General features: G+C 40.5%; 1 protein-coding gene across 1 annotated transcript in view; it reads left to right on the top strand.

Annotated features, from left to right (window-relative positions):
* nlgn3a (neuroligin 3a) overlaps nucleotides 1–15,235 on the top strand; it is a 252,206-nt gene that overhangs the window by 219,530 nt on the left and 17,441 nt on the right. The window lies entirely within an intron of this gene.

The following is a 15,235-nucleotide window of genomic DNA, read 5'->3' as shown; positions in this document are numbered from 1 at the left end:
CGCATTTATACCCCTCAGCAATATTGATCAAAATGCCTCTATTCAGTTGATCAGTGTGGCCACAGGTGACCACATCCCCAACAGCACCTCCTACCTCCATCCACCCCCCTTTCCTGCTCAATTCTGCCCAGAGCACAAAGCATTATAGATCTGTATGAGGACTGCTTGTAATTAGCTCTAACAACACAAATCTAATTTGACAAGCGCTGTTACTGAGAAGAATTGATTGGCCCTGCTGCTGCTTCTTCTCCACTTTTACCATTCACAATAAAAATGACACACCCTGACATGTATAAATCATTCCTTAACTGTTAAGTGCACACAAGGGGTAGCCAAAAATGTGATGCACAGAGTGGGAATGCTAATGGATGAGTACTGCAGGCTATTTTTTAAGACTGAATGCTCAAGTCAACATTCTGCAAGCATATTAAAGAACTCTTCAGAACAACATCTGTCCAGAAAATGTCAGATTAGCTTGAGGGTAGGAGACATTTTGTGCATTGAACTCTGGTTTTGCCTCATGGGGTAATAACTTGAGGCAGACTTTCTCAGTTAAACTCTGAAAGATCCCATGAAATGGTTTGACGAGTGTGCTTTTTTCCTGTGTTGAAGTTTTTCCTATTGAACGGGGAAGAAACATGCCAGTGTGAAACATATTTTAAATATCCAGTATTCTTTAGTTTACGTTTTACAGCCTGGCAAAACTGTCAAATCAATAAACTTCCTTTGTAACCAATTGATGATTGGGAAAGGAAATAAACAACCCACCAACAAACCATGATTTGCTAGGTGGAGGCTGTAAATGGACAATAGACTGCAAGTATACTGTAAAATGTTACATTCAAATTCCTGCTAAAAAGGTTATTTTGCAATACAGGTAGCAAAGCTTACAGACATGGACAAAAAATAACTCCAAATTTGGATTTCATGGGGATTTTAACTTAGTTTGATATGAATACATGAAACCATCCCAATATTCATGAGTCTATCCTTTGAAAACACACTGACATTTGTCCATAAAATAATCCTCTACAGTGGAACTGTGTGACCTCTGCATCCTCTCTGCCAATTTAAAAGCTTCTTCCCAGAAATTCTATTATGTTAACAGTATTTATTACCTGACAAATACTACATCATCTTGCAGTCACTCATCTAATGGCTTTCCAATTCGACTGACATTATAGAATCAGTTTGACGAACTAGTGATGTGGTTGTGTGGAGTTTTTGATATTACAGGCCCATTGATTTGCTCTTTTTTGTGGCACTATTGTAAGGACCGGATTATACTTAATACTGCTTAGCAGTTGGCTTGTAAAGAGCAACGGATTAGATGTCAAGATAATTAACATCACAATCTCACAAATGCACAAATCATGACTTTCATCTTAAAGGAGTAGTTCACTCAAAAATGAAATTTCTTTCATGTCATTCCAAACCTGTATATTTTAAAAAAATGTTCTGTTCTCCCTTTTCCACGCAATTACAAAAAGTGGGTATTGGAGCTTTCAAGCTTAAAAAAAAGATGCAAAAGCACCAGAAGTGTTTCACTGATGTAGTCTATATGACTCATGCTATATATTCTAAGGCTTCTTAGCCAGTGGCGGAGCTTGGGGGTGGCCAGGGTTGGTAGTGGCCACCATGAACCAAAGCCTGGCCACCTCATTGGCCACCCCACTCGCAATTGCTAATTTAGTCATTTCTATGGTAAGTTTTTGGCACAATTTAGTTCTTTAGAGGTGAAATCATCTCTGTACAAATGTACAAACTTGACCCCTGTGAACACCAAGGTCGCCAAACCTCTCCATCCCGGGTGTCATTGTATCCAATCAACCACAGTCCGACAATATAAAAATGCTGCCCGAACATTTCTGTGCCACCACAGACCGATCGCTTGCCCCTGCCTGGCCACCTCTTTGAAAAACACCTGGCTCCGCCCCTGTTCTTAGCCAAGTCGTACGATAGATCAATGTAAGGAACAGGCCGAATTTTAAGTTGTAACGACCTAACTCTCCTTGGTGCATTAATGAGAGTTCAACACAGAAATAGAAATGTCTTCTTAGTGAACAAATCATTGAGATTTGTTTTTGAACCATTTCAAACGATTCATTGAAAAGAGTCACAGTAACGATTTGTTCACAAACTGCAACTTCTCTAATGTGTTATCTATAGTGTCTATATCTCACACAAAGCTACCATATGGCTTCAAAAGAATTGGAATATAGACACAGGTCATGGCTAACTTTATGATACTTTTTGGTGCCTTTTTCATCCTTTTTAAAGCTTGAAAGCTCAAGTTCCCATTCATTGTAATTGCATTGCATAGAGTGACCATGCAGTGATTTCTTGACATTGTTCCTTTGTGTTCCACAGAAGAAAGAAAATTGTATGGGTTCGGAACAACATGAGGGTGTATAAATCATGACAGAACTTTCCTTTTGATGTGAACTTTCCCTTTCAGCCAGCAAACTCTCTGGTTTAGTCACATGCTGTGATGCAGCTGCAAAGGGTGCACATGAAATGGACTGGTGTATGTTAAATGTGCTCACAGCTTCTCTACGTGATGATCTATATTGCACTTCTTGGCATCTCTCGTTTTGTTAAATTGTACATTTTTACCAGAGTCAGAAGCATGTAAATATGGAACCAAGAGCTGGATATACATATACATTATGTTGAGCTTGTGCCGCTTAATGTCAACAGCATGCATCATTCCCCACAACAAAATTCTTCTTTCCGCTTCATGGTGCTTACAAGCAGTCGGGGTTTTCTGCTTACAAGTCCCTGCAGTTGGAATAGAGCATAAAAACAACCATTAACTGTGAAATCTGGGTAGAAAGCCATGTTTGACAAAAGACTAGGGTAAGTGAAGTGACAAAGTAACAAATGTTCCCTTAGTGGATGCCAGGCCCACAGATGCAGGCTGATAGAAAAATATACTGAATAAAGAATTTGGGTCATTCTAGGTTAGTGTTGCAAACCATGTCAGAGCAATTATGCATTTTATAAATTAAAAGAAAATAATAAAAAAATTATAATAATATATTAAAATGCAATGTATATTAAATTATATTGTATATTATATAAATATATATATTATAATTTCAATTTCATAATATTTGTTGGCCAAAAAAACATTATAATAATTATGTAATAATAATAACAATAATTATCATTATTAATAAATTATAAAATATGTATTCAACAATGTAATGTAGTATTATACAATAGAAGGTTTTTGAACCTTTCTGTTGTTTTGGGTCTGAATCATAATTTTTGTTAAATCTGCCTAAAATTCAAAAAAATGGCATATGTGCCTTTGATTGGTGTCTGTGGTCACTGACAGTACAAATTATGCATTTTTCATAAAAAATATAAAATACTATTACGTCTGATTTATGCTTCCGCATGCTCTCTAATATGCTAGCTATAATGACAAAGTGGTCTTTGTGAAATAAAAATAATCAAATGTTTTCACAGCGACAGTAACACCACAGAAGCAGACTGATCTCATATAAAATCAGAAACAGTAGGATGAATTTTCTTTAGCTAAAATCGGTCTTTTCTAGCCAAAATTCGAAAGACTGCCCCCAGTGGTCAAAGAGGTGAGTTTTGTTGCACATATAGGCATGTGTGAGCTCAATTTTTGTGGGTGAAATGTCTACGAAGGGGCACCAAAAGCGAGTTATGAAGCAACAGTTTTCAGCTGTACAGGCACTAATACAGTGAATAGGAATGCATATTTTATAAACTCTACCCTCCAACCCAAACACCAAGCCTGACTATCAGTCAAATAAAAATGTAATATAAGAGGGAAAAATGCAACCTCTGAATCATGCTAGTCCCTGATTATGCAAAAGCAATTACTTCCTGGTGGATTCCGACCCATGTCTCCTATGCGTATGGGTTGCCAATTTTCTACCGGCCAAATACAGGACATTCCAGCTTAAAAAATTGTCAATTTGTTCCCAGCGGGGCTCAGCCATGAGACGCTGCATTACAATTAAAGAGGTCCACCTAGAGCTTGTTTACATAGCAAAACAATCGAAAAAGAGCTTTCTGGCTTTCCATTTAGAACTGGGCTCATCGGTTTGTAAACAGTATATGATTAATATCTTAAAAATAGTATATATCACTAAAACTCTAACCCTATCTCAGTACAAGTCCTAGAACTGTTTTTAGTAACGATGCATTATAATGGATTTTTATGGGAGACAAAATGCTTAACATGAAATAGCGTATTTCTACTTGGACTACGGTTTCATTCATTCGTATTGAATAGTGTTTATCGCAAGGGAAATGTGAGATTTTTATAAAAAAAAATTAACAACATCTGTACTGTGTTGTTTGTAAAGTGCTGCTGTTTTTCAAGAGCGAGCATATGCAATGCAATGTACAGTAATGTTTTGGAATCGCAATGGTGAGAAACTATTATCCGAATGCTATATGACTGAAAAAATTCCCCTGCTTCTGACTGAAAACACGCCAGAAAACATTTACTGATTTTGCTTGGTTTTTTCCCTGGCCCCTTCATGTGTGGCGTCTGTATATAACAGCTGGTATCTCACACAACTCATGTGAAAGGTGTGTGTTTCAGTTCCATTTCTCTCAGTTTTTAAAACATCTTCAGCAGTTTGGGTGTGAGACACCAAAATACGTGACAAATGGCATTCCGTATGGATTTCGTATAATATGGGACAGTTATGCCGACTCACTGACAAGCGTCATCTCCCATCAGACATGTTTGCATCGGCTCCAGTTTGGTTACCCTCAAATATGGGACAGTTCCGTATTATTTGGGATGTTTTTGCAACCCCAGCTACACTGCTGATGCAACGTGCTTCTGATCATTCAAGAAGGGAAGGTAACCAAACTGGAGCCGATGCAGACATGTCTGATGTAACATGGCGCTTGTCAGTGAGTCGGCATAACGTGTTTGATCCTAGGGTACTGGAACTCTCTGAAACAACATGCCGACTTCCTGTGTGATCATGTTGAGATGAAGTGTCCATGGGTTATTGGTTTAAAAAAAGAATTAAGCTCTTAAATACATTGAATATAAAGGCAAAATGCATAGAACCACCCATTTAGTTCACAGTGTCATGCATTAGCAACCTAATTAATTTTTCAAGTGAGAGCCATTGACCAGTTGTCTTCTGTGACACAAAGGCATCCAAGAACTTTCTAAACACTTTATAACTGAATTGTTGGCGCATATCGCCTTTGTTCAAGCTACAAATGGGCCTCAAACGTCGCTGTCTGCATTTCTATAGAGACTGTAGAGTTAGCACTTGATGGGCAGGGGGATGTTTCCTCCATTCTTCTTCTGTGTCACTCAGCCTCCAGTCAAACAGCCCATGCTGTGCCAAGCTAGAGACAGTGCTGAGCACAGTACTATTGTGCTTTAGCTTTTGTCTGCCCATTTTCTCTCAGTCTCACCTCACACTTTCCTGTAACAAGAACACAAGCCACTCTGAGAAATGCTGAGCACTGCTGAGATGAATCCAGAGGTTTGTGATTGAAACGCTCATGTTGAAAATGAAAACGAAAATTACTTCCAGGAAGACTGGGGCAATTCAACTCTTCCACACTGAGAATAAAACATGATTATCAATTATCAATAGGCCATGATTAACTAATCAGATTTAGCTGTGAACATGCCAGCTTGACGCAAGCTGCATTTCGCTTTTTGTTGATGTAATTGTATCAATATCCATTCATTTTATTGAAATTCTGTTGCATTTACCTCATCTGAATAGCAAGCAGACACTCATCAACTCACACACTCTGTACCGAAACCTAGTGAGCTGCCTCAGTAGGCTGAATTCAAAGGCATCATAGGCGTGATTCCAGTGCATTGCGTTGAGCTCAGTGGAAAACAAATTTGTAAAAAAAAGAACAAATATTTAAAATACATTAATTACTGAAAAGTATCAATAAAAACTATTTAAAAACTTTCTATTTTACCCAAGAAATGCAATAAATGTCATCTTTTCCTTAACTGAGTACTATAATGTTGTTAGCTTAGCAACATGCTACTCTATTGGGATCAATTGTGAGTCAAGTCTTTCATTCACTTTGCATAAGGAGCACTATTTGTATGGTGCGCGAGTTGCTGCATATGTTGAAAAAACTGCTGAAACCCTGCTTCAACCAGCCTGTTACGATAAATAAAGGTCTAAGGGATGTACCGCAACATTTAGATATTATATCACCACTGGTAAATGGGCCGCAGCACAAGAACACATGACAAAACTGTTAGAAGTGTAATCAACTGGATAATTTATTACAAAAAAGCCGAAGCCACTAGATCCAGTAAATGCGCTATGTACAATAATGACAATACTCATGAGAAAACAATACAATAAATAAATAAGTAAATAGATGGGAAAAGAACTTAAGTGGCGCCAAAGGAACAAAACAAATATAACCAAAACAAACCCCTAAATCTACTCCTAATCTGCCAAAGTAAAATGTAGAAAATAAACCGAGTTCTTCAGCGCATCCGACGCTCAGATAACCCTAACTAAGAAAAGCAAAAATACAAAGAGTGGCGCACACTTCTTCCCTAGTGTGTCTAACACTTATACATACTACGGGCACAGTGTATATCGCGATATACTAACCTGTACTCCTTTCCCATTAAGCGTAAAAGCCATTAGACTCTGAACAGTATCGCAAGACACAAAAGGGCTAAGCAATTAATGCTAGATTACACATACGAAAACTGCATACAACATACACCGCTTGAATGAAACACGCTGTCTTTTAAAACAGCTGGGCGCCATCAGAATGGACGTTGAAGAACCGCCTTAATTATGATGAACATCTGACACAGCCAATCACGGCCACCTAAGAGCAGATAGAGAGCGTACCAAAGAGGGAGGGAATAATGAAAACAAAAACATATACACGTGGGGAACGTAACACTCCCACCCTTAAGAGGACACTATATGGAATAAATCTTACATATAGTTGTTCCAACAGTTACCTTCATGCAACACAATAGCCAACTCTAGACAGTGCATCCGCTATCACGTTCTCTACGCCCTTTTTATGTTTAATAATCAAATTGTAACCCTGTACAATCAGAGACCAACGCATTAAACGTTGATTCTGATTATACATTCGTGACAAGAAAACTAGAGGGTTATGATCCGTGAACACGGTGACTGGGACGCTACTCGATCCAACATACACATCAAAATATTGGAGGGCCATTAATAATGCCAATGCCTCCTTTTCAATTGTTGAATAATTCAGTTGATGTTTATTGAATTTACGCGAGAAGTAACAGATAGGATGATCAATGCCATCTTTATCTTCCTGAATTAACACCGCTCCAGCACCAACGGCACTCGCATCCACCTCCAGTTTAAAAGCAGAGTCACAGTCCGGCGCGGCCAAAACAGGCGCGTTACACAAAAGGGATTTGACCAAACTAAAAGCATGCTGACATTCGTCAGACCATAAGAACGATCGAGATGGGCTAAGTAACGAAGTCAACGGCTGCGCGATAGTTGAAAAGTTTTTACAAAAGCTACGGTAATAGCCAGCCATCCCTAAAAATCGACGAAGTTCTCGTCGAGTGGTTGGAACAGGGAACTCCGCTATAGCGGTAACTTTCGCTTCTAGTGGACGCACTTGACCTTGACCGACTTCTTTCCCAAGATATGTGATAGTGGCCTGGCCAAATTCACATTTGGCTAAGTTTAAGGTCAGAGAGGCTTTATGAAGACGTTCGAATACGGTCCGTAGTGTGGAAACATGTTCTGACCAATCAGTGGAATAAACCACTAGATCGTCCAAATATGCATTGCATTTTGGTTCTCCAGACAACACGATATTAATGAGTCGCTGGAAGGTAGCCGGTGCGTTGCGCATTCCGAAAGCCATAACGGAATACTGTAAAAAACTATCAGGGGTTACAAATGCAGAGATATCGGAAGCACGAGAAGTAAGAGGTACTTGCCAGTACCCTTTTAGTAAGTCTAATTTACTGACATACCGAGCTGAACCAAGGTTATCAACACAGTCCTCCATGCGTGGTAACGGAAAGCAGTCTGGCACGGTTACTGCATTTATCTTTCGATAGTCAGTACAAAATCTAGCAGTACCATCACTTTTAGGTACCAACAAGCACGGAGAACTCCAAGGACTACAACTGAACTGAGCAAGTCCATGCTCTAACAAATAATCAACCTCAGATCTCATAAGAGCTCTCTTAGCTGCATTTACGCGATACGCATGCTGCTTGATCGGGACAGCATCACCCACGTTAATATCATGCTGTAAAACTGTGGTGCGAGAAAGTACATCATTAAACAGAGCAGGGAAATCATCAATCAGCTGCATAATATCGAAACGTTGTTGTTCAGGTAAATGAGATACTTGAGATGCAAAGTCATTTAATACCTCAGAGTTCATAAGTCGAGCACATTGTTGGTGAGGGTGACGTAAGATTACTCCATCATCCTCAGGATCGGTGATCTCTACCGCAGCGCAGGCTACCATAACAGGAGATGACACGGGGACAGCAATTTCAGCTGCAGGTGAAACATTCGCCTGGACCGTTTCTCTGTTGTGAAATGTCTTTAACATATTCACGTGACACACACGAGTTTTCCTCTTCCTATCGGGAGTACCGATTACATAATCTGTATTACTCAATTTTCTTACCACCTCATATGGTCCAGAAAATCGCGCTGATAAAGCAGAGCTCGCAATCGGCAGCAGAACCAACACCTGATCACCCTTATTAAAAGAGCACTGTACAGATTTACGGTCGAAATGACATTTCATTTTTTTTTGTGCAATCTCCAATGAATCCCTTGCCATGGAACAGGCTTTGTGCAGTCGTTCACGAAATTTACTAACATAATCCAACACACTCACTTTAGGGCTAGACTCAAAAGACAACAAATTCTCTTTAAACATTTTCAAAGGACCTCTTACGGTGTGTCCGAATACCAACTCAGCAGGACTGAAACCAAGGCTTTCCTGAACCGCCTCTCGTATCGCAAACAATACCAATGGTACCCCCTCATCCCAATCCTTACCCGTATCAGTACAGTACTTCCTAAGCATTGCCTTCAAAGTCTGATGGAAACGCTCAAGAGCGCCCTGACTCTCTGGATGGTAAGCGCTTGCGATCCTATGAGAAATATTCAAAGTTGACAATACTTGTGAAAAAATCTTTGAAAGAAAATTTGTGCCTTGATCTGTTTGCACAATTTTCGGTAGACCAAACGTGGAAAAAAATTTCACAAGTGCTTTAATTACAACCGGTGCTGTAATTTTCCTCAAAGGAATCGCCTCAGGAAATCGGGTAGCAGTGCACATAACAGTCAACAAAAATTGATTCCCGGCCTTAGACTTGGGCAGAGGGCCAACACAATCAACAATAACATGTTCGAACGGTTCCCCTAAGACTGGGATGGGAACGAGTGGAGCACATGGAATTACCTGATTCGGTTTACCCATAATCTGACAGGTGCGGCAGGTGCGACAAAATTGAGTGACGTCAGTTTTTAATCTAGGCCAAAAAAAGTGTCTCAAAATTCGGTGATAGGTTTTTTTAATCCCTAGATGTCCCGACAAATCGTGATCATGAGCTAAGGATAAAACCTGCTGTCGGTAACACGAAGGAATAACAATCTGATACACCACACACCATTCAGAATCATCTGCTATATCAGGGCACCATTTACGCATCAGTAACCCATTCTCAACATAATAGACAGCTTTTCTCTCTTGGGCTCTATCGGAGGAAACAACAGCAGCCCAACACTTTTGCAAACTTTTATCCTCCTTTTGTGCAGAAATAATTCTCTCACGTGTCACACGCAGCTTTACACTCGTGGTACCCGGAATCAGCGATTTTTCAACGGTCTTACTCTCGTCAGATAGAACATCATTGACAAATATAGGTGCCATAAAAGATGTAGCCAAATCATCAGCGGCATCCGTTTTACGAGCCTGAGCCCGCGTAATCACACAGACCGGAAAAGTTTCAGGATAAGACTTTGATAATTCATCGGGCTGATCTAACAAAACTGGGTTATCAAAGACTTCCAACAAAGGCATGACCTTCCCACCGGCTAAATCATTGCCAAGGATAAATTCTACCCCATTCACAGGCAAACGCTCACGAACACCTACTTTCACAAGTCCTGTACACAATTCTGATTTTAAGTAAATCTGATGTAACGGAACTTTAACAAGGCCCATCTCTATGCCCTGTACTAACACATTACTGCCGCAAAACGTGTCTTCAGAGAATGGCAGTACATCTGCAATTATGAAAGATTGCATTGCTCCAGTATCACGAAGCATTCTAACCTTTCTCTGTTCCGTAGACCTTCCAGTAACGGAAATTAACCCTTCCATTAGAAAAGGTTCATAGCCAAAATCGAGCTTGTCACCATGCTCAACTTTAACCACATCAACTCGTTTCACAAATCCCACACTTTTAGGTGCAGAACCCGACTGTTTTCGTTTCAACACGAGACAGTCAGCAATTAAGTGGCCAGGCTTGTGGCAATAAAAACATTCTCGACCTTCCTTTGACTTTAAGTTAGTTGGTTTCGGTCGTGGCGGATCATTCGAGTTCACTTGAAAAGACGCAGCTCTCTCAGGACGCGCAGGTGTAAATACATTTTTATGTGTCAGTGCAAATTCATCTGCGAAAACAGAAGCTTGAGTCAAGGATGTCACTTTCTGCTCATTTAAATAAACGACCACACGTTCAGGTATACAGTTCTTAAACTCTTCTAAGAGAATTAATTCTCGCATTGTTTTAAAATCGCCCACCTTACTCGACGTGCACCACTTGTCGAACAAAATACCCTTCTCCCTAGCAAATTCAACGAATGTCTGGCTGGAATTTTTTTTATGGCCCCTAAACCGCTGCCTATAGGCTTCTGGTACCAACTCGTACGCCCGCAAAATTGCAGCTTTCACTACCTCATAATTCAAGCTATCCTCTAAGGACAACGTAGCGCAAACATCCTGAGCCTTACCAATTAACTTGCACTGCAAGAGCAAAGGCCATACTTCTCTAGGCCAATGGAGTGCGGAGGCAATACGCTCAAACACACTGAAATATGAATCGACTTCCGCTTCTCGAAACTGCGGTACAAGGGATATATGTTTACTGACCTCAAAGGTGGTTCCCACCGACCCGGCCCCCGTCGGAGCAACAGCGGGCTGCGAAGGTTGCTCAACTGGAACCGGTGTCCCTTTGGCTGCACCCAATTCAAGTTCCCGCAGCTTAATCTGCGTCTCCGCCTCGATTTCTAATCTGCGGACTTCGAGTCGGAATTCCATATCAGACCGATGGTCTTCTGCCCGTTCGCGCGCCTCTATTTGGAATCGCGCTAAACGGACTTTAAGCCGCGCATCACCTCCTCCGGACTCACCCGAAGCTGGAGAATAAGGATCGAAGGGCGGCAGAACGACCTTGGCTTCAGAACCCTCCGCCTCAGCCATTCCACCCTGCTCCTCCTCACCAGGGCGACCGTCAGCCCCAAGAGAACCTTCATCGACTACTGCAGGCAGCACCAGAACACCCAATTCCGCCAACCTTTGGGACACAGTAAACCTAATCTCCCTTTTAAGCCGCTGCCTCGAAACAGCGATCTGGTAATGAGCAGCGATACGCAGCAAATCATCTTTCCTACAGTTCGCAAGCTGCTCAGCTGTAGGTGCATTAACAAAAATTTCTAAATCAAAATCAGCCATGCTTACACACACTGACCATACGACCAACCAGCCTATCCGATAGTCACTGCCTCTTGCAACACTAAAATACTTCAAGAAAAATACCAAACATGGTCCTTCTACTACCCATACCAGCAGTAATCAATATCACGGGAAAAATATAACTTTATATCCCGGACGAGCCCCCATTAAATGTTACGATAAATAAAGGTCTAAGGGATGTACCGCAACATTTAGATATTATATCACCACTGGTAAATGGGCCGCAGCACAAGAACACATGACAAAACTGTTAGAAGTGTAATCAACTGGATAATTTATTACAAAAAAGCCGAAGCCACTAGATCCAGTAAATGCGCTATGTACAATAATGACAATACTCATGAGAAAACAATACAATAAATAAATAAGTAAATAGATGGGAAAAGAACTTAAGTGGCGCCAAAGGAACAAAACAAATATAACCAAAACAAACCCCTAAATCTACTCCTAATCTGCCAAAGTAAAATGTAGAAAATAAACCGAGTTCTTCAGCGCATCCGACGCCCTGATAACCCTAACTAAGAAAAGCAAAAATACAAAGAGTGGCGCACACTTCTTCCCTAGTGTGTCTAACACTTATACATACTACGGGCACAGTGTATATCGCGATATACTAACCTGTACTCCTTTCCCATTAGCGTAAAAGCCATTAGACTCTGAACAGTATCGCAAGATACAAAAGGGCTAAGCAATTAATGCTAGATTACACATACGAAAACTGCATACAACATACACCGCTTGAATGAAACACGCTGTCTTTTAAAACAGCTGGGCGCCATCAGAATGGACGTTGAAGAACCGCCTTAATTATGATGAACATCTGACACAGCCAATCACGGCCACCTAAGAGCAGATAGAGAGCGTACCAAAGAGGGAGGGAATAATGAAAACAAAAACATATACACGTGGGGAACGTAACACAGCCTATGCTTATTTGCTAGTTTAATCTGGTTTAAATTGGTCACTTGAGAAGCAGAAGGACATAGGTAACATACAGAGCAGGGGATGTATTGCATACAGCTCATTTACACTACAAAATGTATGTTGCTTAACATGAAGTGGAATAAATAATAAAAGGCAGATGGTGCAATAACCAAAGAAGGACCTTCAAATTGAAAACACCTGGTGACGAACAATAGAGAGCGAGCTCAAGGTCATGAATCAGACCTGGGGGACCATACAGCAGCTGGCCAAGAACAGATATGAGTGGTGGATTTTTGTTGCTGCCCTTCATGCCAATAGGCATAATGGGCAGTATGTAACCTTTGAGTTAATTTATACTTGACCCAGCCCATTAGTGATTTGCGCGTGCGGTTTCGCCATCCGGACACACTCCAAACTTTCCAAATAGATTAAGGTGATGTAGATCCCAGAGTATTATAATTCAAAAATGCAAAATAAGTAAATACAGAAGCAGTGTCGTCATGAAATAAAGTGGAGCCGTACCTGGTAGAGGTCTTCACAGGTCCACACGAACCCGAGGACCAGGGACCCGTAGGGGATTGGATCTATATTTTAATCGGTCAGCCGAGTCCGAATTGGGTCCCAGTCTTGTACTTCGGGTCCTGGGTCTGTTTAAAATCTGCAGTAACGTGATGACTTTACCAATAATTGGCTCTTTTATTTAGATGGTGGGACTTGTTCCACCATATCGGTGATTGACAGCTGACGTAAACCGAAGTGTATTATTGGCATTGGTGCGATTTTTGAGATATTGTGGTTGGAGTTTGTTCGCTTTGTATATCTAAAATCTATGGTCAGACATGTCTCAGAGAGCACAGATGACAGAAAATTAGTAATGCTAACATCAGCAGCCGTGGCACTGAATGAACAATCATTATTATAGTTCAAAACGGTAGCGTTCCAAAATCGGTCACTCCTGAGGGTCCATTTCAGTAAGGATGTAAGACTTTGCAGGACAAAAATGGGTGTTTTAAAATCAGTGGATGTTTTCAAATCGGTATAGGCACTTTTAACTGCTTTACATGATTTGCTTACAACACTGAGATTTCCTAGTTTCATTGGATATTTGAGAAATGCCCATCCTGGTTTGGAAATGCCCACTGATTACTACACTGAGATTCCCTACTTTCATTGGATATTTGAGAAATGCCCATCCTGGTTTGGAAATGCCCACTGATTACCACATTGAGATTCCCTACTTTTATTGGATAGTTGAAAAATGCCCATCGTGGTTTTGAAAAAGCCCATAGATTGCGAAACGCCTATTATTGTTTCACAGATACCTATACTAGAAGGCAGCTGCCTGCAGAAGGTAATGAGACAGCTTGATAGGTTTTGGAACAGAGCCCAAGTTTCTCCAATCATATCTGTCTAGTGATTGTGAAAACAAAAACAATCATTTCAACGCTGCGTGTTAATGAGCAGTTTTCTCCAACAATTACACCCAGACAGAAATGAAGTCTTTTGAAAATCAGCTGATCAAGCACGATTCTCTTTCTCTGGCTTTGAGCTAAATTTCTTCTCCTATCCACTTACTTTGTCTTCCTAAGACTACCACAAGTCCAGTTGGGAATTAGAAAGGATTGTGTTTGTTTTGAGTAACGGTCTTACGGCCCACTCAGTTAAGTGTTTCCAATATGCGGATTTACATTAGATGAGGTAAGGAAGCCATATAGCATGTTGAGGGGCCCTGGACGTCCATGATGAAAAGCCCACACTGCATGTAGAATGTCATGTGTTGAAGTACCAACAGTGATAAGCCAAGAGATCTATGCTGGGCAGGAGTCAGGATGCATGTTGACCATCAGTCACTTAACCCAACCAATCAGTATAACTCATTATGAAGAGTGCACAGGATTCAGTGTCCTTTAACTGCCTCTATCACTTCAAAATCATTGCCTCTTTTTGGCTTAGTGAAGAAAATCTCACTGACCGTGATTCTAATTAATGTCAAGATTATACTATGTCCTTTACGACTCAGCATTTGAGCCTAGTTCCTCTGTTGTAAAATTCAAGTCATTTTTATTTGTATAGCGCCTTTTACAACACACATCGTTTCAAAGCAGCTTTACAGAAGATCAGGCATTAACAGAAGATACAACTGTAATATATATATAATGCCTTAGAGTAATCATTGTGTAGTTTGATAAAATACGATTGTGAATTGTGTTTAAAAATAAGTAATTAAATAATAATTGTATTTATAAAAAGAACTAGAGCTTTACAGTTTCTGTAGGAAATATGGAATGGAATTCCAGGGAGTTGCTTTGTAGTTGCTAAGGTGTTCTGTGTTGTTACTAGGGCATTGCTAGGTTGTTACAAATCTATTCAGGGTGGTTGCTTAGTGACCCAAGCCAAAAGAGCCCACCTTTAAGTCTCTATGATATTCTGATCTTTAGATATGGCTCTTTTCAGGCCTTTTTACTGGTCTGCCTGGTTAAAATCCTAAGTCTGATCGCTTAGAAAAGTACTAGCACATCTCTCCTCAACAAGCCGTGTGATTTGAGTAATC

This window comes from Xyrauchen texanus, chromosome 19 (genome assembly GCF_025860055.1).
Source record: "Xyrauchen texanus isolate HMW12.3.18 chromosome 19, RBS_HiC_50CHRs, whole genome shotgun sequence".
Classification (NCBI taxonomy): domain Eukaryota; kingdom Metazoa; phylum Chordata; class Actinopteri; order Cypriniformes; family Catostomidae; genus Xyrauchen; species Xyrauchen texanus.
Note: the sequence above shows the minus strand (reverse complement) of the source record. Positions and strands in the feature narration are given on the sequence as shown.